The sequence below is a fragment of the Camarhynchus parvulus genome, chromosome 3, assembly GCF_901933205.1.
Source record: "Camarhynchus parvulus chromosome 3, STF_HiC, whole genome shotgun sequence".
NCBI classification, from domain to species: domain Eukaryota; kingdom Metazoa; phylum Chordata; class Aves; order Passeriformes; family Thraupidae; genus Camarhynchus; species Camarhynchus parvulus.
Window position 1 is genome coordinate 99,573,350 of NC_044573.1, and position 18,914 is coordinate 99,592,263.

Below are 18,914 nucleotides of genomic sequence, written 5' to 3' on the forward strand. Positions count from 1 at the left end.
AAACAAGAACAAAACAGCAGTTACTGTATCTGGCAGATAATTGCAGGCAGAGTCAAGCCAAAGATTCCTGTCCAGCACAACCTCACCTAGAGAGTGACTCAGGTGTGTCAGTTGACTGTACAGGGTAAAGATTCACAAAAAGAAACGTACAGCAAAAAACTGACTCAACCTACAGCAAAAAAAACTGACTCAACTGCTGTGATTGAAGGACTTGGCGACAGGATTGACATTAAAAAAATAAAAAATTTATACCTAGTATATGTACAGCAAATTTCACCGGTGGGGAATATTCTGCAAGGTGCTGAGGAATGTGAGCAGCCTGTATAATAAATATGCCTAACTAAGTGATTTGAACTCTAAGTCACCAACTCTCCCACCACTGCTCTCTCAAGCAACAGTGTTATCAGAGGCCTCTTTAAGGGAAATGCACTTATGTCAGAGATACTTCTTGTATCATACTTCTCATAACCTGCAGCACCAGAAAAATGAAGACAATATAAAAAGAAATAAAAATTACAAAATTTTGGTCGCAAACATCCCTGAATGGATTATGCTTTCAAAATGAACAGTATAGATAGCACAGTAAGGTTTTTGGTGTACATATAAAAGTTTTCTAGGATGATGTGTGCAAACACATTCTCAATGCCATATACAATGCAATTGGCTTGTGACCTGAAATAGGGCCATTTTTATTGGGACTCACTCATCACCTAGGATGATCTCAAAAATTGTTGTGGATCCTTTTCAACTCAGGTTATTCTATGATTCCACGATCATAGAAAGAAGATGTAGCTGACCAAATTCATCTCCATTCAGAGCCTGCTGAGATTCCCTAGCAATACCCCCTGCATGGCCAAAGGGACAAAGCACTGCTCTCTTTGGATCAGACGGGGCATCTATTCATGGATCATTTCAAACTGAGTTAGGCAGATAACAGTTTATGAAGACCTCCACAAAGAATTCACTCTAGCAGGGCTACACCAGCACAGCTAAAAGGCTGAAGTACAGGCTGGAATGGACACTTGAAAAACATGTACGTCATAGAGTTAATGACAAAATAGGTCAGTATGTATTTGGCCGAATTTCTTTCTAGGCTTCTATGCCGCTGCCTGTCCTCAGAAGTGTTTAGGTACTTTGCTGGGGAGTTCTAGAGCAAGAGAGCAAAAAAGCCTTGAAAGGGCTTTAGTTTTATGCTATGCATAGATATGGGGGTGCTCCAGTTCCCACTGCATTGTTAGTGTCTTACTAGATATTAGAATAAAACAGTGAAACTATAAGAAACAACCAGAATATCTCAAAATCACCCCAAAACGGAAGAAACCATTTGATGATGCTTTTGTAAAAACACTTACTTACAACGCAGTCCTGGAAGCGATTTCCAAGCAAGCCAACTGCTGCTCTAGACAGTTTATTGGATGGTGTGGCTCAGCTCTTTCATACAGGCAGCACTTACAGTTGTATCTAGAAAAGGAAATATAACCAAAATTCTTTATGAGCAAATACACAAATAAAGTCATCTTTCTCTTTAAAACCATGACCAGGTTAAAACTAGCTTTAGCAGGTCTCAACAGTTCTCGTGCCAAGCTTCACATGTGCTGCCTGCTCACAGGAACAAGCCCCAGGGTGCAGCCAAAGCACCCTATGGTGTATAAGCCAAGAGCAACTGTGCCTGAGAAAAAACCCCCGCACTGAGCGCATCAAAGTGGCAAACAAACGCGCCCAGCTGTTTTTCTCATCTAGCTCTACTTAAAACACTCGCAGGAAATGCATGAATTAGTACCAAAAAAATGTAGGTGATTTCAGTAAGGCCAGGAATTCCAGGCACCAACTTCTATTTTCTCTCTGTTGAGTGGGTGTTCACTTGTAAATTGTAGACATGTTAGCAATTCAACGACTGAGCGAATTAACATTCAACTTAACAGTCATTGTTAGGTTGGGAGGTTATTACTGCTTGTTCTGCTCAAGTGACAGGTTAAAATACATTTGTATCTGAAAAGTTGTTTTCTACAATACACATTCCCTGTCTTTTTGCACCAAATAATTTTCTTCCATCATGTCAACTCCTATTGTATGAACCATCACTGGCAGCTCCACCAGAGCACCTGAGATAGGCAAGGAGAAACAGCAAGGGGACAGGTGAGGAGGAGAGAGCACTTGGCCCCCACCATTTCTCTTTGGGCTGCCATATTAATTTTTTTCCAGGCATTTTACGTGGTTGATTTGAGACTTCTCAGCAAAAGAGCACACTTGCATGTTCTGCTTTTAAAGCAAGCAAGCAAAGGCAAAACCCAAGAGCAAAGAGAGGGCTCTACTTCACCAAGTCATGAGCCTGAGAAAACTGCTTGCTATCAGGCACTGCTTGGGCACAGAATGGAAAGTTGTGATTTCCCAGCCTTGCAGGTGATTACTATAAATGGAAAAAACGAATTTTCAAGGTTGAGTTGACATACCACCACATGTTGAATTTTTGCAGACTCAGATCCATTTTGTACTAGTAAATGAGCTTGTATCCTTCCCTCTGTGCTTTTTTTTTTTTAGGGTAGCTCACAAGCTGCTGACAACTCACACTGTACTAGGAGCTGTTCACACTGCACAAAGTGTTTACCACTCACAAGTGATGCTAAAAATTAATTTACAGTACTGCTACAGCAAGCTTTGACAAATTGTCATGTGTTGACACAGTCATAAGTTGTTGGTTAAAAAAAGTAACACTTCCCTCTTCTGCCACTTCATGTTTGAGACCAGGGATGGGCACATTATGCAAAGTTTGAGGGTTTGTAAGCTTCACAAATGTTTGGGCTTCACAAAACAAGCTTGGTTGTGAAAGTTTTTTCTCTTACAGTTAGGCATGTGTTTATTGCCAAAAAGATTCTAGTAAGAAAAAAAAACCTTTCCCATCTCCCAAGATCTGTGTGTTGTGCAAAACTAGAAGAAAAGGCTGTAAAATAAATAACCTTGCAGGATACTTGTTCTAGATAAGATCACAGCAGTGACAAATAGCCTGTATCAACTCCTTAGAGCTGCAAACACCACCCTCCTGCTGTAGAAAGGAAGGAAAAAAATACAGCTACAAGTAAGAGTTTTAATTGTTCTCAGCTGTCACACGATGTTATCTTAAGCGAACGCATTTATTTCTCAATTCTCATATGTACCTCTATATGGAAAAGAAAGAACTCCAGCAGTGGCATTCATCAGACAAGGTCCAAATTGATTTGCATATACTGAAGATAGGTGTTAGTCAGCACTCATGTCCACCACAGGCAGCTCTTAAATTTTAACTCCTTCTCTTCTTCTTCAGGGCAGGACAAATAACCTATCTAGTTTACACTCTGGAATCAGTAATGGACACAAAGTTGTAGTCAGCTGAGGCGAGCAGTGTTTCAGTGGTGATGTAAACTTGAACCACAAACTAGCTTAAATCCAGGGAAAGAAACAAAGCCAAGAAAAATGAGCACTCACAGCACCTGCCAAATGGGCTTCATGAGGAGCCCTTAAAAGACACTGCTTCATGTTGTGCACAGGACATCCAGTCCTCCAGTAGCTCTCCCTAAGATCACCAAATCTCAGAGCATGGACCACACAAGAATGCAGAGTAAACTCATGCAGGACATTAGCTGGGCAACACAAGGAATTAATTTTCTCTTTTCCCCCCTTAACACTTGTACAAGATAGTGCTTTGAGTGGTTCAAAAGTCCTGAAGAGGGGCAACATTTTACCTTAGTAGAATCTGTCCTATGCCTGCATCAGCGCAAGAATGACCCTAATGATCACCTAATTTCTCTACAAAATTCACAACATGTTACTTCATCCAAAAAGAGCTCCTGCGAAACATTAAGGAGGGATGAACTTTCATACAGATTCTTCATTTCACACACCCTGTATAGAATTTCTTCACCATCTGAGATGTTACTCTGATAGATGACATACTCTTAGACAGATTTAAGCAAAGCAAAGGACATTTACATTGTTATAGTCAGGATGGACGTTGCCTTGTGCTGTTGACTGAAATGAAATCATCCATGCTTAATCAGTGTAGATTGCTCTACATTCATAAAAGCACTAAAGTGGCAACTCCTACCTTCCTCTCCTAACAAAAATTTAGAAATATTTTCAGTGCATCACATTAAATGCATTATTTCACTGGATTCAGTCCAAGAGTCCAAAGGGTTGAAATAAAGGCGATTCAACTATTAAGTCAAAAACTTCAGCTGACAAGTTACCTAGGAGGTAAAAACAATTCTCCTCCACCTTGGAAGAAAACTAATAAAATCTTAAGTTTTACTCTAAGTTATCTCAACTGCCAAAATATGATTTCCCCTCTGCCTTTTTACTTTGCTGTATAGAAGGCAACAAACAACTTAAATTCCCTGAGTTCTTACTCTGGCATGGAAAAAGCCCAGGACATCCAAGCCACAAATCTAATTAAGAATACTGTGAGGGAAAAGGTGGGACCTGGATTTTTCTGAAGCAATTTTTGTTTGGTTTTGTTTTTTTGTTTCAGGGATGTGACTTGACAGTGTGAAGAAACCACCCCCAAGCAGAAGAGCCATTCTTGCCAAGTCCCTTGTGTGAGTTTGAGCTTGCTCTACCCAACACAGGCCAACACAGGAAGGTTCAGCTTTGGGGAAATGCAGACCCAGGATCTCCCGTGGCCTCTCTGCATCAGACCTCACTGCTCCGTCCTCCAGTGTCATCACAGGGGGGATTGCAGTCTTGGCTGATCCTGCAGCCACACTCCCTCAAAACTGCTACCTGCAGAGCATCAGGAGAAAGCCATAAAGGAGACATTCATCCCAGCATGCCATCAGCAAGGTTTCCAAAGCAAAAGGGAATGGATGAAGGTGTCCTGCTCCTTGATGATGCATGCACGCAGCTGCACGGGTAAATTAATACATTGAATATATATACCAAATATGCAGTGGTAGTCACTGCTTGTATGGGATGCAGACTGTGAAACAAACTCCCCTGGCAAGAAATTAAAAAGAAAAGGAGGATTTCAGATTTCTTATTCCATGGGAATTGCTTTTCCAACAAGTAAGACAGGACACTAGCCCAAAGACAAGTGACACCAGTGACTGCCTACACCATGGAATAGTGGTGGGCAATTTTTCTGTCTCTGTTCTATGCCGGTCTTCACTTCACTGCAAAGGTCACCATGTCACCTCTGTTACACAGAGCTCTGCCACCCATGAGCAACAGGGAAGCAGCTCAACTGGCCAGCCTGGCAGGACCTCCTGTGAGCATTTGGGGGTGGGAGGAAACCTCCCAGCTCTCCACTTGGTGCTTCCAGTTCTCAAACCTTAAGAGATGCTCAAATTGCCTTGAACTAAAAGGATTTCAGTATTAGAATACTGGAGGTCTTTAAAGACACGTAGATATGGCACTTAGGGACATGATTTTGGGCTGGACTTGGCAGTCCTGGGTTAAAGGTTGAACTCGGTGATCTTTGTAGTCAAAAGACGCCGTTTCCTTCCTGACTCTCTATCCCCAGTGCAGGAGGGAGCAAAGGGAAGCAGTATCTCTATAAGCATGAAACAGTGGGAAAAAGCATCAGATCTATGCCTTCACCTGGAGCACACCTTGCACTTCCAGCCCTTTCAAGCAGAGGAAACTTGGTGGCCCTGTGGAGAGTGTAATGACTTGAAAGCCAGCATCTGTGTCACGCAAAGATCCTTCAGGAGGAGATTGGGAACTGCCTCCCCCTCCCCCCCCGACAAGTGTACTGACGCACCTGTACATGGGCACTCCTCTCCTTTGCCTTTTTTTTAACTGCATACACTAGTGTATTTTTCACTACTTTCTCAGCATGACATCCATTGCATGGTATATAACAATCAATGCCAACATTACCTATAGCACAGAAACATGTAATTCACTGAAACAGGACCTTCTTCTTCCCCAGCTTCTCATAGCCAGTTCTGTTACATAAATCCATCTGACTTCTTGCTTGGTTTGAATAAATTCAGATCAAACCTTTACTAAAGCCAGAAGCATTTTGTTTTTAACAAATATATTCCCGTCCTCCCCAGTCAAACCTCTACTTCTAGGTGAGACAGTGTCATCCAACTTTTATTGTAGTGTATTTCTTCTAAGCAAATGAACTTAAAAATTCAGTTAAATGGTATTGTACAGCTAAAGGGCTATTTTATCCATCACATTGCAAAAATCATTCTTTGTACAGCATCTGTATAAATATCCATAGGAGTCTCTCAATGTTTTTGAGCCACCTCAGGCCAGAAGGGTAACTAGGTAATGAAGAAAATCATGTCAAGTTTTATGAGATCTTTAGTAAAATGGCTTAAATTGAGCCATGATGGCTAATACAGTCTGAAATCCTCCTCTATTCCACACAGCATCTTGTCTGCGCAACCTAGTTAAAAGCCAGGAGAAGGAGACAGCTGAAAACCTTGTGTGACCTTCTGATCCACAATCATTTCCACAGGAGAAATCACTGCAGGAAAGGGACAAGTCAAAGTAGTTAACTAGTAGTGTACAGTCCACCTTCAATACCTGCTGACAGTGACAACTCAATGAAAAAATGAACATATTCCCATGTCTTCTGAGGCAATTATTCTTTATGAGCTATTCAAGGAGCCACAACCCCATCTATAGACACTTCACTGCTTCACCCAAAATTACAAAAGCATCCCAGTTTCAGGAGTTGCTGGGCTGAAGTGAAGACATTCACTTCATGTTCAAGGTTCTCTCTGTAGCAATGTGGACACCAACACTGGCAATGTAAACACTGAAGAAGCACATGGGTATATGCAAAAATGTCATTCAGTATAAAGAAAAGCAAAACTAGGACAGAAGGATCCTAAATTAATCCAGTTCCTGTCTTCCCACTGACTTCCCTCACCATTGGAAAGACTTTGGTTTGGATTTTAGTCAAGTCTGGTTTACAGTGCTCAACTTTGTGTGTCATAAAAAAACACCAAACCCTTGCTGGAATGTCTTACTCATTACACAGCCCTGCAAAAATTATTAGCTATGATACAAGGCATTTCCCTTTGGGGACCAGAAAGGGTGAAGAAAGGGGATGTAGAGTGACAGCTTGTGGTTTCTAATGCAGCAGCAAAAAAAAAAAAAAAAAAAAGGCAAGAGGAATACAGGATATAATGTGTTTACATTTGTCAAAACAAGTTTCCTGGAGACATGGAGGGTCCACGCTGCTGAGCTGTCACTTCTGCTTGAAAGTGCTGCCTCATGCTATCGGGAGGTCAGTCACTGACCTACTTTCTGATAGGACTGAATTAATTTGCTACTTCTGTACACAAACCTTTTTTATTTTTTTTAAAGGAATACTTAACAAATGCAGAAAAAGCTGCCTTTTATCCAACTTGGAGCTTCAACTGGTGCTGTGCAAGGCTATTACATACCCTGGCATGGCGCCCAGTGTGCTTGGGCTGCTTATTCTTTTGGAAAAATCTGTACAGAGTATTTTAATGAGTTGACACTGCAAATAACATCTATCCTTTTTGAACTCCTACACTATGCTAATACCAGTGATTTAACCCACTACACACAATAAGGGAGGCCAGCACTCAAATAGGCTGTGCTTCATCCAGGCTGTTCCTGAAATAGATACCTACCACTACAGGATTAGCTCCCCAAATAGACAGATGCATGGCACAATACACTTACAGGATTAAAACATAAAGTTATTAATAGAAAACAAGATGAGTAGGTGAAACTTATGAACTAAACACCTACCAATCCAATCATGTCCTGCACAGAGCCAGCTAACCAGTTCTCACCAGGAGATGCTGGTATGCTAGGAGCCCTTAAACTAAAAAGCATTCTGCTCAGAAAGTGAAGAGGCAGAAGTAGTAGCAAAAGACATGCCACCTACCTCCCCTCTGCTTAATGGCTACTTACACGCATATAATGTCACTACCCAAACTCTTTCATTAAAATAAGTCCATAGTGCAGGGTTTTTCACAGATCTTTCAACTACCTGGACCACTAAAATGCTAGAAGTCAGCTCTTGAAATCATCCTTAACAATGCCATCCATTGAAAGCTTCATTGCTTCGATGGATTCCTCTTCCCAGGTCTCTTGTGGGTAGCAGCACTGCTGTCTGGAAACAGGACAGCCAGGTACCAATCCATGAGAGTAGGGCCATCCTGCATTAAGGCTCTGCACTAACATTTGGAAGATGAGACCTCTTCAGCAACTTGGTCTCATACGCTCACCTCACCCTCCATCTGCTAAGCAAAGATGAGGATCTTCTCCAAATGCTTGGCTTGCTTAGTACCAAAACATTGTGGGTGAGACTCACACTTTCCTTTGCATTTCCCCAGGGCCCAATCTAATAATAGAGGAGGTAGTACTGACTACCGTAATACAAGACGACTATCAGCATCACAACAGATTTATGATCACTCCAGTTCCTGGACTTGATTAGGTTCATGTTGCCAAAGATAACTATGCCAAACCTAGTGCTTGCAACTGCAAATGCATTCTTGTCAACCTTTTTAGCTTTCATCTGTGCATATTTACAAGCCCTGAATCTGAAGTTCAAATAAATCCAACAATTCACTCAAACCCACCAGGATTTGAAAACATTAGGGAAGTGTCAAGATGTCATTGAGCTTGTTCTGCAGAAAAGAGTGCTTTATAGTTTCAGAAAGAAATAGACAAGGGAGCTATTTAACAAGATGGTGGCATATTGAAACATGGATAGATAAGTAATTAATAGCTACCTTCTCTAAGTGAAAACTTTTCTGAGTGAAAAATCAGCTTATATGAAAAACTACAAGTCAACTGCTGCCATTTTTGGACGGATAAGAACTGTCATGCATGTTAGCATCTCCATTACCATGAAGGATTTTACTCCTTTAAGCAATTCACAAAGACTTTCACACAGAACAGCATGTGGGAAGCAAGGAACTAACAGAAGGAGACACCAAAGAAATGTTGATATTTGCAACTAGCATTCTAATGAAAATTGTTATCAGGGATACATGAACACAGGAGAGAACCTCTACCATGAGAAGCTGAAGCTTTAGTCCCGTAAAATCAAGAGTAACTACACTACACAGCGTAGGTGCTATTATTAGTGTACAAAATATTGGCCAAATAATCTCTTCATGTTGGTAGCTCAAAATATTTAATTATTTTAAAAGTCAAATATTCAAGCAGCAGATCACATACTTAAGAACTCTCTTAACCCTGATGTGCAGGTTTCTTTAGCAAATTTCTATACAGCTTCAAGTGGAACATATGGCACCTTAAAGTAAACAAACAGGAGAGGGAAAAATAGTCATGCTTCAAGAAATAGGAAGTATAAACCTATTAATTAAGTATTTAATTCCTTTTATCCCTCATGTCTGTCTTCACAGGCTCTCTCGGCAATCAACCAATTTTGGGATTCACTGCTGTCATGCCAATCGTGGCAGTACTTCAGCTAAAAAGGCACTGTCAAACACAATGAAGTTTCCCTTCAGCTTGTTCCCACACTGGTGCTGTGTAAAACACACACGCTGCCTGGCGAGGGGAGTGGGGATGAGGCTTCATCTGCCCTACTTCCAGAACTGCAGACCCGCCCCAGCTGGCAATAGCACAGCTGAATCACACCAATGGTCGAGACTTCATGCTATAGAAACCACCTCACATCCTCCTATACAACACACAAACAGAACCCAGCGGTGCATTTTTGTCCAATTTAGTGGTGGATTTGGCAGTGTTAGGTTAAAAGTTAGACTCGATGATCTTAAAGGTCTTTTCCAACCTAAACAATTCTATGACTCTTTTCCAACCTGCACATGCCTTGGACTGAGGCATACTATAAACATGAAAAAATTTCCCAGCATTTCACTGTTACAGTTCAACCTCTCACTGGAATCTATGGACATTATCCCCCGTACTTCACCCAGCGATACTGCACACAGAGCACAAAGAAGGATATGGCAGACAGATTCCCTGCTGTGAAGGAGAATATACATCTCTCTGATTCTAACAGTTTGTTTTCACAGTGGTCCTGTGTTCCTGTGGGAACTGGTGTTGGCAGAGATCAAATTCTAGGTCAGGGCTTATAAGGCTTTGAAATATATAAGGACAGTTACTGACAATGAGCTGTGCATTTGTATCTGCTGACTTGGGCAAAGAAGGCACTACTGATGTTCTGACAGTAAATTGCATTTAAAATGTATGTTTGGCTGCCTCACCTGAACTATCCCTGCTTTCTGTCCTTAGTATGCTCTGGCCTGGCAGCCGATACTCCCAAGCAGCTTATGGCAGTGGCCATCTGAAGCCAGTGACCCAGGCTACTGGCTGCTGGGGCAGGGACTGTCACCCTACTGTCACCCAGCACACAGCACAGCGGGGCCCTGACTCACCCAGCCCCTGGGCATCACTGCAGCATAAATGAGGATAACCTAAATGCCAATGAAGGGCAGATATTCAGCCCTGCAACAAGAGCACACTTTACTGCAAACACCTTGTATCCCAGGGCTTGAAATAGAAATTTCTCTGACAAAGACTTCACAATGTGAAACTGTATTAAAAAAACCAGCAAGCTGCACTGTTTGGCATCTTGTATTCCAACCCTTGTAAGAAGTCCAAATAGCTCAAATACAAATCTGTAATATTGCTCTCTGAGTAACAGCTATTTTAAACCAATTTTGGCAGACACTAAGAGTCGTAAGCAGGGTGCCAGCTGTATGGTTCCTTGAGTCCTTCTCCTGGAGCCATCCAGCCAGCAGCAGTGACAGAATACTCTCCTGCTCTGCTAAGGAAGCTCTGACACCTTCACCTTCCTTCCAGCCCAAATGTGCCAGGTTCCTGCAGCAAAGAGAGCTTGCCTTCGCTGCTCCAAGGATAGAGGAATATCACCAATAAAAGTCAGAATCTTCCAAGTTTCCGAAGTTCCCTTTCCATAAAACAAGGCTTGAAAAGACAATAGACAATGAGCTGCACAACATTTTTTACAGGCACTCATTTGAGATGACCCACATAATTAATTCACTTGACCATTTCACATTTCCTAAGTTATAGCAACAAGGAGTACAAAAGCTTTTACAATCATGAACTATTTTTGCTTTATGTATAAAAGTGCCTAGTGTAGTTTGTCATTTATCAGCAAAAATTAACATCCACACAATACATGGACTGTGATATTAATTTACAGATACCTGAGCATCAAATACTTGCTGATCCGGTAACTTCCCTGTGCCTCTTTACCCTTCACAGCAGCCTCCTCTGAAATCTCTGTGTTCCCTAGCTTTCCAAGCACCAGCCAACCCAGAAGTGTGGCTGGTACACAACTTGCCATTTAGTAGTTTCCTCTCCCTAGATCTCCAGGCTACATAAAGCTCCCATCCCAGACTCCCATCTGGGACTTCATGATGGGAGGGTAAGATTATGCTTTGTGACCCCACAGCACAAGTTACAGTGCATTAAACTAAACATAACAAAATATAAGTAAAAATAAGGAAAGGTCTACAATAAGCAAATCCCACTTTTTCAATGCACACGACAGGAACACACATATCCACAAAAGGGATTAGGTACTACGTCCTTGTTGGATGGAGGGAGGTGGAGAGGTCAAGCCAGAAAACCTGAGAAGTAAAAGCAGAATTATTCAACATAGTGATGGCACTGCAGCAAGACCTGCAGGGACAGGGAGAAGCAGAGGGGGTGGGAAGGGATGATGTGCAAACAGCAGCGCTGGCAGAGCATGAGGTCAGTCAAAGGAGGTCATGTCATTCCAGCAGAAAACCCTGCCAGAATTATCCTACTGGGCAAGAATGATCGTACTCACAGAAAGACTGCAATGTGCAGTCTTGGTCAAACCAAGTAACCCAGGGCTCCAGCTATGGAAAAACAAATCCCAGGAAGCGAGGCCATTCCCAACAAACTGGACACAAACAGACTGCAGCTGCTGAAACACATAACTGGAGTGACATAATATTAGAACACATTTTTATGCTTACTAAGACAACAACAAACCCAAGCCTGAAGCTGTATTTTGGGCACACTAACTCAAACTATCTTTAGACAGGAAAAGAGTGTGTGTGTACAGATGTTCCAGCAGGCACGGAGACCAGAGAGCTGGAAAAAGCACTCACTCACTTCCGAACCTTATAAAAATCGTCTGTTGTAAATAAGGGTGGGGATAAATACACCAGGCAATGCGAAACAAAATAGAAACAAAACACAGGCAAGAAGCCAGTAGCTGGTCAGGGATTGGTGAAGTATAGTGGCTCCATGCCTTCTCCAGCTTTACTTCTCCCAACAGATGTTTCCAGGTGTTATCCCCTCCTGCAGTCCCCCTGCTATGTTTTACTTTTCCTGCCAGCTCTTTCATCCAGCTTTCTATCTCACTTTCACAGCTGCTCTCTTGGAAGCACGACTGAAGCTATAAATTCACGTCTACACATCTGTAATAAAAATAGTTTTTGTAAAAGCTATTCTTCTTCCCTATCGATGGCGACACAAATGATACAGAATCGCTGGCAATTCAGGGGTTTCACTGCAGCTTTAATCACTGATCAAGACAGGGAGCAATCCTCTGTCTCACAAGGAAACAGTAATAATGAAAATTTATATATATATATGTATATATATATATCTTGGAATTACTTCTATTTGTGAAGAACTGAAAGATACAAGAAATGGCCTCAGAGCTCTTTTTCCATGGAACAGCTATTATTTTTTAAGTAAAACATAATTATCACCTTGATCCAGAAAGCACATCTACATGCCTTCTCCTTTGCCCTCTTGGATGTAAGGAAATCCTTAGGGCCACAACTGAAGCAAGCAATGCTTTCAAGGTCTCTAAAGTGACTCAAGTGAGCCAACAGTACAGAAGACTCTGCTCACCTCATAAGCTCCACATCTTTCCTAATCTTCAGCCTGTGGCAAGGCAGAAATCCCAAAGCTTGTGCTTTGGGCATGATACACAAGTGACCATTTCTGCAAGCAGTGCTTGTACAAGAAAACTGATTTGCATGGAGGCACATCTCCTTTGGGTTCAATTTGTCTTTATGGCAAATAAATCAGCCATGGGCAAGCATTGGGTTAATACTGGCAGGGCAACTTCCAGGCATGAAACCCTAGGAGAAAAAGAATAGCTTTGGGGGATGGAGATTGGCCACCAGGTTGCTGTTGGTAGGGTAATGGAGGAGCCAAATAAAGAAACACAAAATTACACCGACAGGAGCAAAAAGAGATTGCAAAGAGACTGATTTAAAAAAAACAAGAGCTAAAGCAGGGAAGTTTGACAAACAGGGACAGCGCTTGTGGAAGAAGCTGACATGGCATTTTTATAACAAGGGCAGGGGAGTAGGAGCAGAGTTCAGCACTGGACCTGGAAGGACTGGTCCATCCCAGTGACTGCCTCTTCCTCCAGGAGAGGCTAGGAGCTCTCCTAAGCTCCTTGGCTCTATGTATGAGCAGCACAAGAGGGCTCTGCTTGCAATGGGTGTGCCATGCCACTGCTACTACAACGTGACAGCAGCTTCCCAACATGTAAGGGGATGCCCATGATTCCAGAGCTGCAGTGGTATTTGCTGCAATTTTTGTTAAGCTTTTCATAGTTAGCTAAGCCACTATTGTTTTTATTGAAATTCACACACGCACACAGTACTTAAGATAGAGAAGGGGGGTGAAAACAGAAGCTGAATTGAAAGTTCAGCTTCTTTTAACTTAATTTGTTAGCAGGTTCATCATCTTTTTTGACAGAATAATCTTTCCACGGTGAATTATTTCACTGGAAAAAAAGAGGAGGCCAACAAATTGCTGGATAAAATTTGTGCTTTAAATAATAAAGCAATTAATGGCATTTTAGCAAGCACACATTCTTCTCTCCAGAAATAAAATCCCTATTTCATCTCATCTAAATTGCTTGGTCAGCTTCAAATAAGTGCAATATAAATCTCCTTCCCATACTGCTGCTGTTATCTGTGATAAAGGGAAGAGACAGAAGGTAATCCTGCGTTCTGTATTCACTGACACATCATTTTCATGCTACACTACACTGTAATTTATTTCTAATGGGATAAACCTCTTGTAGTCTTTCTGCATTGTTCAGCCACACACACATCCCCAACTGGTACCAAGATTGTAGGACTGGCAGGTGCAACACACAGGGACCTTGCTTGGTGGATTTAGGATGTCTGCTGCACATTCCAGCAAAGCTACAGCTGTGAAAATAAACAGAGAGACTGTATAATTAAGGTACGCTTTTATTCCTTCCCACCCACTGCCTCCTGCAAGCAAGGCAGTCAAAGAGTATGACACTTTTCAGTACTTGTAATTTCCAAGTAAACTTTTCATTTTTTTATCTAATCAGTTTGAGATGATGCAAAAAGACGTGGAGCTGTGAGAGATTAAAGGACATGGAAACCAGCTGAAAGTGAGAAGTCCTTATGGTCTTAGCCACAGCAGAGGTATAGTTTCATACAAAGGAAAATAACTTTGATGCTCTTTCTCCTGTCCTCATCAAGAGGAATACAAGAAGGAAGTAAACCAATGCACGAAAATCAAGCAGGGGCCACGAAGAGCTACAGTTTTGTCTACAATATTTTCATATCATTTTGCAGAAGAAGATAAAACCTACAGCTCGAGGCTTATAAAAACTTTCTTCAAATTAGAAGTTTGAAGTGAATATCCAGTTGTTCCTGATGCAATCCTGAAAAGGACTGGTGCAAACAGAAGGCTACCTATGATATTCCTGCAGAAATTAATATATTTTAGAGAACATCCCCATTAATTTGTACAACACTTTTCTCTGTCAAAATGTGCAAGACCACCACAGATACTTAAGCTTCTGCCAGTTAATAAACACTATTATCAAGCATTGTGACTTAAAGAGACAAGAATCTCAGTTTTATCATGCCTCTCACACCCACCTCTCCAGCTCTGCTGATAGTTACACTCTCATACAGAGGACATCTTACAAAGTAAAATATCGTCTAATTTGCTGTCTACTATCTGGCTACTTCTAGGGCTCCATCACTCCAGCCGCTTACAAAAGGATTAATTCCTCTGATTCAGATGCAAGGTAGAAACTTGCAGCTGTGACAGTCAGCTCTCCAGATTCCCTTTATTGTCAATGCAAAGTGACAGTCCCTTCCAGGGCACACATCACACCAGTGCAGGTACCATCTCCGAGGTGGTGAATGAGCCCCTTGCTGCCTCGGGAAGGGACTGAGAGCTCCACTGTGGCCACCTGCACATGGACAAAGCCCAGCTCAAAGGGGCCTGGCAGCAGGAGAGCTGGGTCTGGTCTCCTGGGCAAAGGTCACTCACAGCAGTGTTTCAGCTGCTTTGCCATCTCTAGCTGGACTGGGGTCCTCAGAGCACCCCAAGCCCCTGGGAGGGATGGTGACAGCAATAGCCAGTCTGCAGAGAATGGGGAGGAGAAATACAACACCAGGCACCAGCAGCAGGGCTGCAGCTGCTTTATATTGCTTCTTGCTGCAGATTAGGAATGTTAGCTCTGGTTTACCAACAATTCATGCTTCAAAAATTTGATAAAATACCCCAAAGGCTAATTCCTCCTGAACTCCATCCCTGCTGCCACAATCCATTTGTATTATGACTTTGTTCTGGGGATGTATCTGCAACCACTTATGTGAGGGGCTCAAATGACTTGATCTGGCCCAGCCTGGGCAGGCAGTGCTGCCCACATCCACACTGGGTCACATTGGATGAAGGGAAGTGGTCCCAATGAGGCTGGCTACTACTTTAGCAGGGATTCCAGCTGAGATCCTGGGAGTGAAGCTCCCTGCAAAACCACCAAGCAGCCTTGCCAGATGCTCCTGGGGCTCCACAGAGCACTGGCCAAGGAAGCCCTTGGGCAATCAGATCTGCTCTCACAGCAAGGACCAAGCTCTGGCAACAGATCTCTGCTGCCTCCCAACCTACCTACAGGGTTTGCTGCCAGTCTGTATTCTGATGTCTGCTGATGTCAAAATTTCAAATTAAGCAGATCCTGCGTTCATTTAGGTTTTACTCATCTGAAACTCCCTCTTAAATACAATCCAGATGAGCTCCTTGGCATGGATAGCAGCTGCCCTTACTGTCTGCAGCCTCACTTAGGAGACTGTTTTCAAAAGGGAGCAGAATAATTTTAGATAGACTGCCTTTCACTGTGGTTGGAAAGGGGATCCTTGATCATGGTCCCATGGTCATACCCTGCTTTCTGAGCATCTCTGGGGAGAGATGGCAGCATAACTCATACCACCAGCTCAGGAAAGCACTGTGGGTGTCTTTACTGAGCTGCTTGTGTTGCCTACCAGTTCTCAAAGGCAAAATGCATGGCTTAGCTCCCCCCTGCAAGTAGGTGACTTTGGTGTTTGCCACCTGGCTACAGACACAAAAAGATGGTATCATGTGAAATGTGCAGGTGTGTTTGCACCTACTGCCACAGCTCACCCTGCTGCTGCAGAGGGGGCCAGCTGCATGAAACAGGGCAGGCTAAAAGCAAACCCTCAGAAGAGATGCTTGGTCCCAGATTTGTAGTGCCCAGGAGCCACGGCTATCCTACAAGCCTATGGGGGAAGAACCAAAAGGGCTAAACCTGGCTAGATACCACTTGGTCGTGGTAAATGGCAATAAATGCCTCTGAGGCACATGCAAGTAAAAAAGCATGCTTAAATCTGGGAGAAAGACATTGGGATTCTCACTCCAAACACAGCAGAAAGCTTTGGTTTGGGTGCTAGAACAGTCTCCCTAGGCACAGGGCTGGGATCTTCTCACCCCAACCTTTCAAAGCTAGGCTGAATGAGAAAGAGTTAGAGCTTGGCTGGAAAAGCAAGAGCAGATGATAGAATCAGTCTTTACCGCCTTAAATTTTTAACTCTCTGAAAAATCAGCTTCTTATCCAATAGGCAGGTGACACCACCACTAGGAATTTGACAGCTGTCCCTCAGCGTAGATGTCAAAAGAAGGGTGGTAGCACAACTGGCCAAGCAAGAGGGGTGCAAACTGCTTCAGCCCTGCAACACAAGGTGCTAAGATGCAGTGATAAAAGCAAGAGGAATGAACAGGGTCTAGTAACTGTTCTAAGAAAGCAGGGTTTGCATACAGCAACCAGAATTATAAAGAACAAATAACTGAAGAATCTATTTGTACTATTGATTAAAAAACAGCACGGGATGTTATTTTTGTCCCTGTGTTCTGCAAACTGGACTAAAATTGTGGAACCTAAACGTTTTTTTAACTATAGTAACAGCCATCATCTAAAACATCAGCTGAACTAAACTCACAAAATTGTATTAAGTATAATATACAAGCACTTTGTATGTACAGTACAAAGCTAAGGGCTACCCTTCATCTCTGAAGACACTCTGTAGCTACACTTACACCATGTAAATACTTATTCATAAATAAAGCTAGAAGCAACTTCTTTATTCTCAATGCAGTGTGTGAAACATGTGGGGTTTTTCCACTTCCACAGAAACTTACTACAGTTACTAGCCCCTCAGGACAGCTTGTGAAACTAGAAAAAGTGGTGTACTGTCCACTGCTTCTAATTAAAATCTTACAGTACTGCGGTCAGAGAGCTCTGGAGAACTGGGGGGTCGCGTGATTTCCTTGAGGTCAGACAGCAAGAGCACACTAGACCAGGGATGACAGATTTCTTGGCTTGTCCATGCAATGCAGCCCTCTGCAGCCTGAGCCAGCAATGCCGTCACTGGGAAGCTCTGGTTCCTCTCAGTAACCTAACTCTAAATAGTCTGGATCTTGAAAGGAGAAAAACCTATGTAAGCACACCCTCCCCCCCACCACTCCCCCGAGGTACCAAGAGTAACTGTTTCCCCTAAAGCCTTCTTGCACCTGCAGATGTTGCTCTGGAAGCCAATGTGGCTCCAAAGTCTGTGCCAATCCTCAGCCACTCTCTGCAGTTCTTCTGTATCGCTGAGTGCCAGTAAGTGTTCACACTCCAAGCAATATCTGGTCTGACCATTTGTATGTTCCTCCAGCTGCTTGAGAGCCCATCTGCTCAGACAGCATTGCTGGCTCCACTCACTGCACACGACCCAGTGTTTCCATTGCTTACCCAGGAGAACTTGGGGGACACACTGGTGAGAAAGTGGCAGATCTTTGCATTTGTGACACATTCACTCCATCTGTTACCTCGTATTTTCCCCAGGTATTTACATCTGGAGGCATGAGATGTCTTCGCCTCTGGTGAGTTTCCAATACTCACATCCACATGTTAAGATGGAAATAACATCTGAGTGGAAGACTCCTAGTTTGGTCTTTACATTTGTATTTTCAACGACTAATTTTGTTTAAGTTGGTAAACGCAGCTGTTGCCTTGCCAGTTGGTGACATTTCCTTTTGGACTTCCCCCCTGGTTGGTGTGTCTCTGCCAAGACATGTAAATTGATTCATTCCTTGTATTTCTCTGCCTTTTTATACAATGCTTCAGTAGGAATTTGCAAAAGGTCTCTTGAGATTTGTTTCCTTAAAAAATTATTAGCCCTGCAATGCCAGGCAGTCTTTTCTTACATGTTTTTTGAACTGCCACTTTAGCATCCCATGCTCAGGATCTAACTGATGTAACAGCTCACTACACTACATCCAGCTGCACTTTTTCTTATGGTGACTTGGCCATGTCACTGTCCACTCACTGTCCACTGTCCACAGCAACCTTAAAGTGGTGACAGAATGCACACTGGTTTTACACCAGCATTATCCATAATGAACCACTCACGCAGCTCCCTGCTTGCTTCAATGGTTTGAGCTTGTCAGTGACTTCACAGCCATTATAAATACATACATGAAAATAATAGATTAGTCTCCTGAAACTGGTAATAAACATATTCTCACCAAGAGCTCCAAACAAACAACCACATCAAACTGGCAGGTGATCTGCCTCAAGCCAGCAAGGAGGAGGCTATCCAAAATCTGGATAGCAGAGGCCATCCAAAAACCTGGGCATTGCTTTATCTTCCTAA

The 18,914-nt window shown here is 42.7% G+C and overlaps 1 protein-coding gene across 6 annotated transcripts in view; it reads right to left on the reverse strand.

Annotated features, from left to right (window-relative positions):
* Nucleotides 1–18,914, reverse strand: part of BACH2 (BTB domain and CNC homolog 2) — a 183,873-nt gene that overhangs the window by 97,233 nt on the left and 67,726 nt on the right. For 4 of the 6 annotated variants that reach the window (XM_030945456.1, XM_030945458.1, XM_030945460.1 and 1 more), the window contains one exon: nucleotides 1,353–1,461. The gene's annotated coding sequence lies outside the window, so the exon portion shown is untranslated. The remainder of the gene's footprint in view (nucleotides 1–1,352; nucleotides 1,462–18,914) is intronic. The other 2 variants (XM_030945457.1, XM_030945459.1) reach the window with 1 other exon arrangement.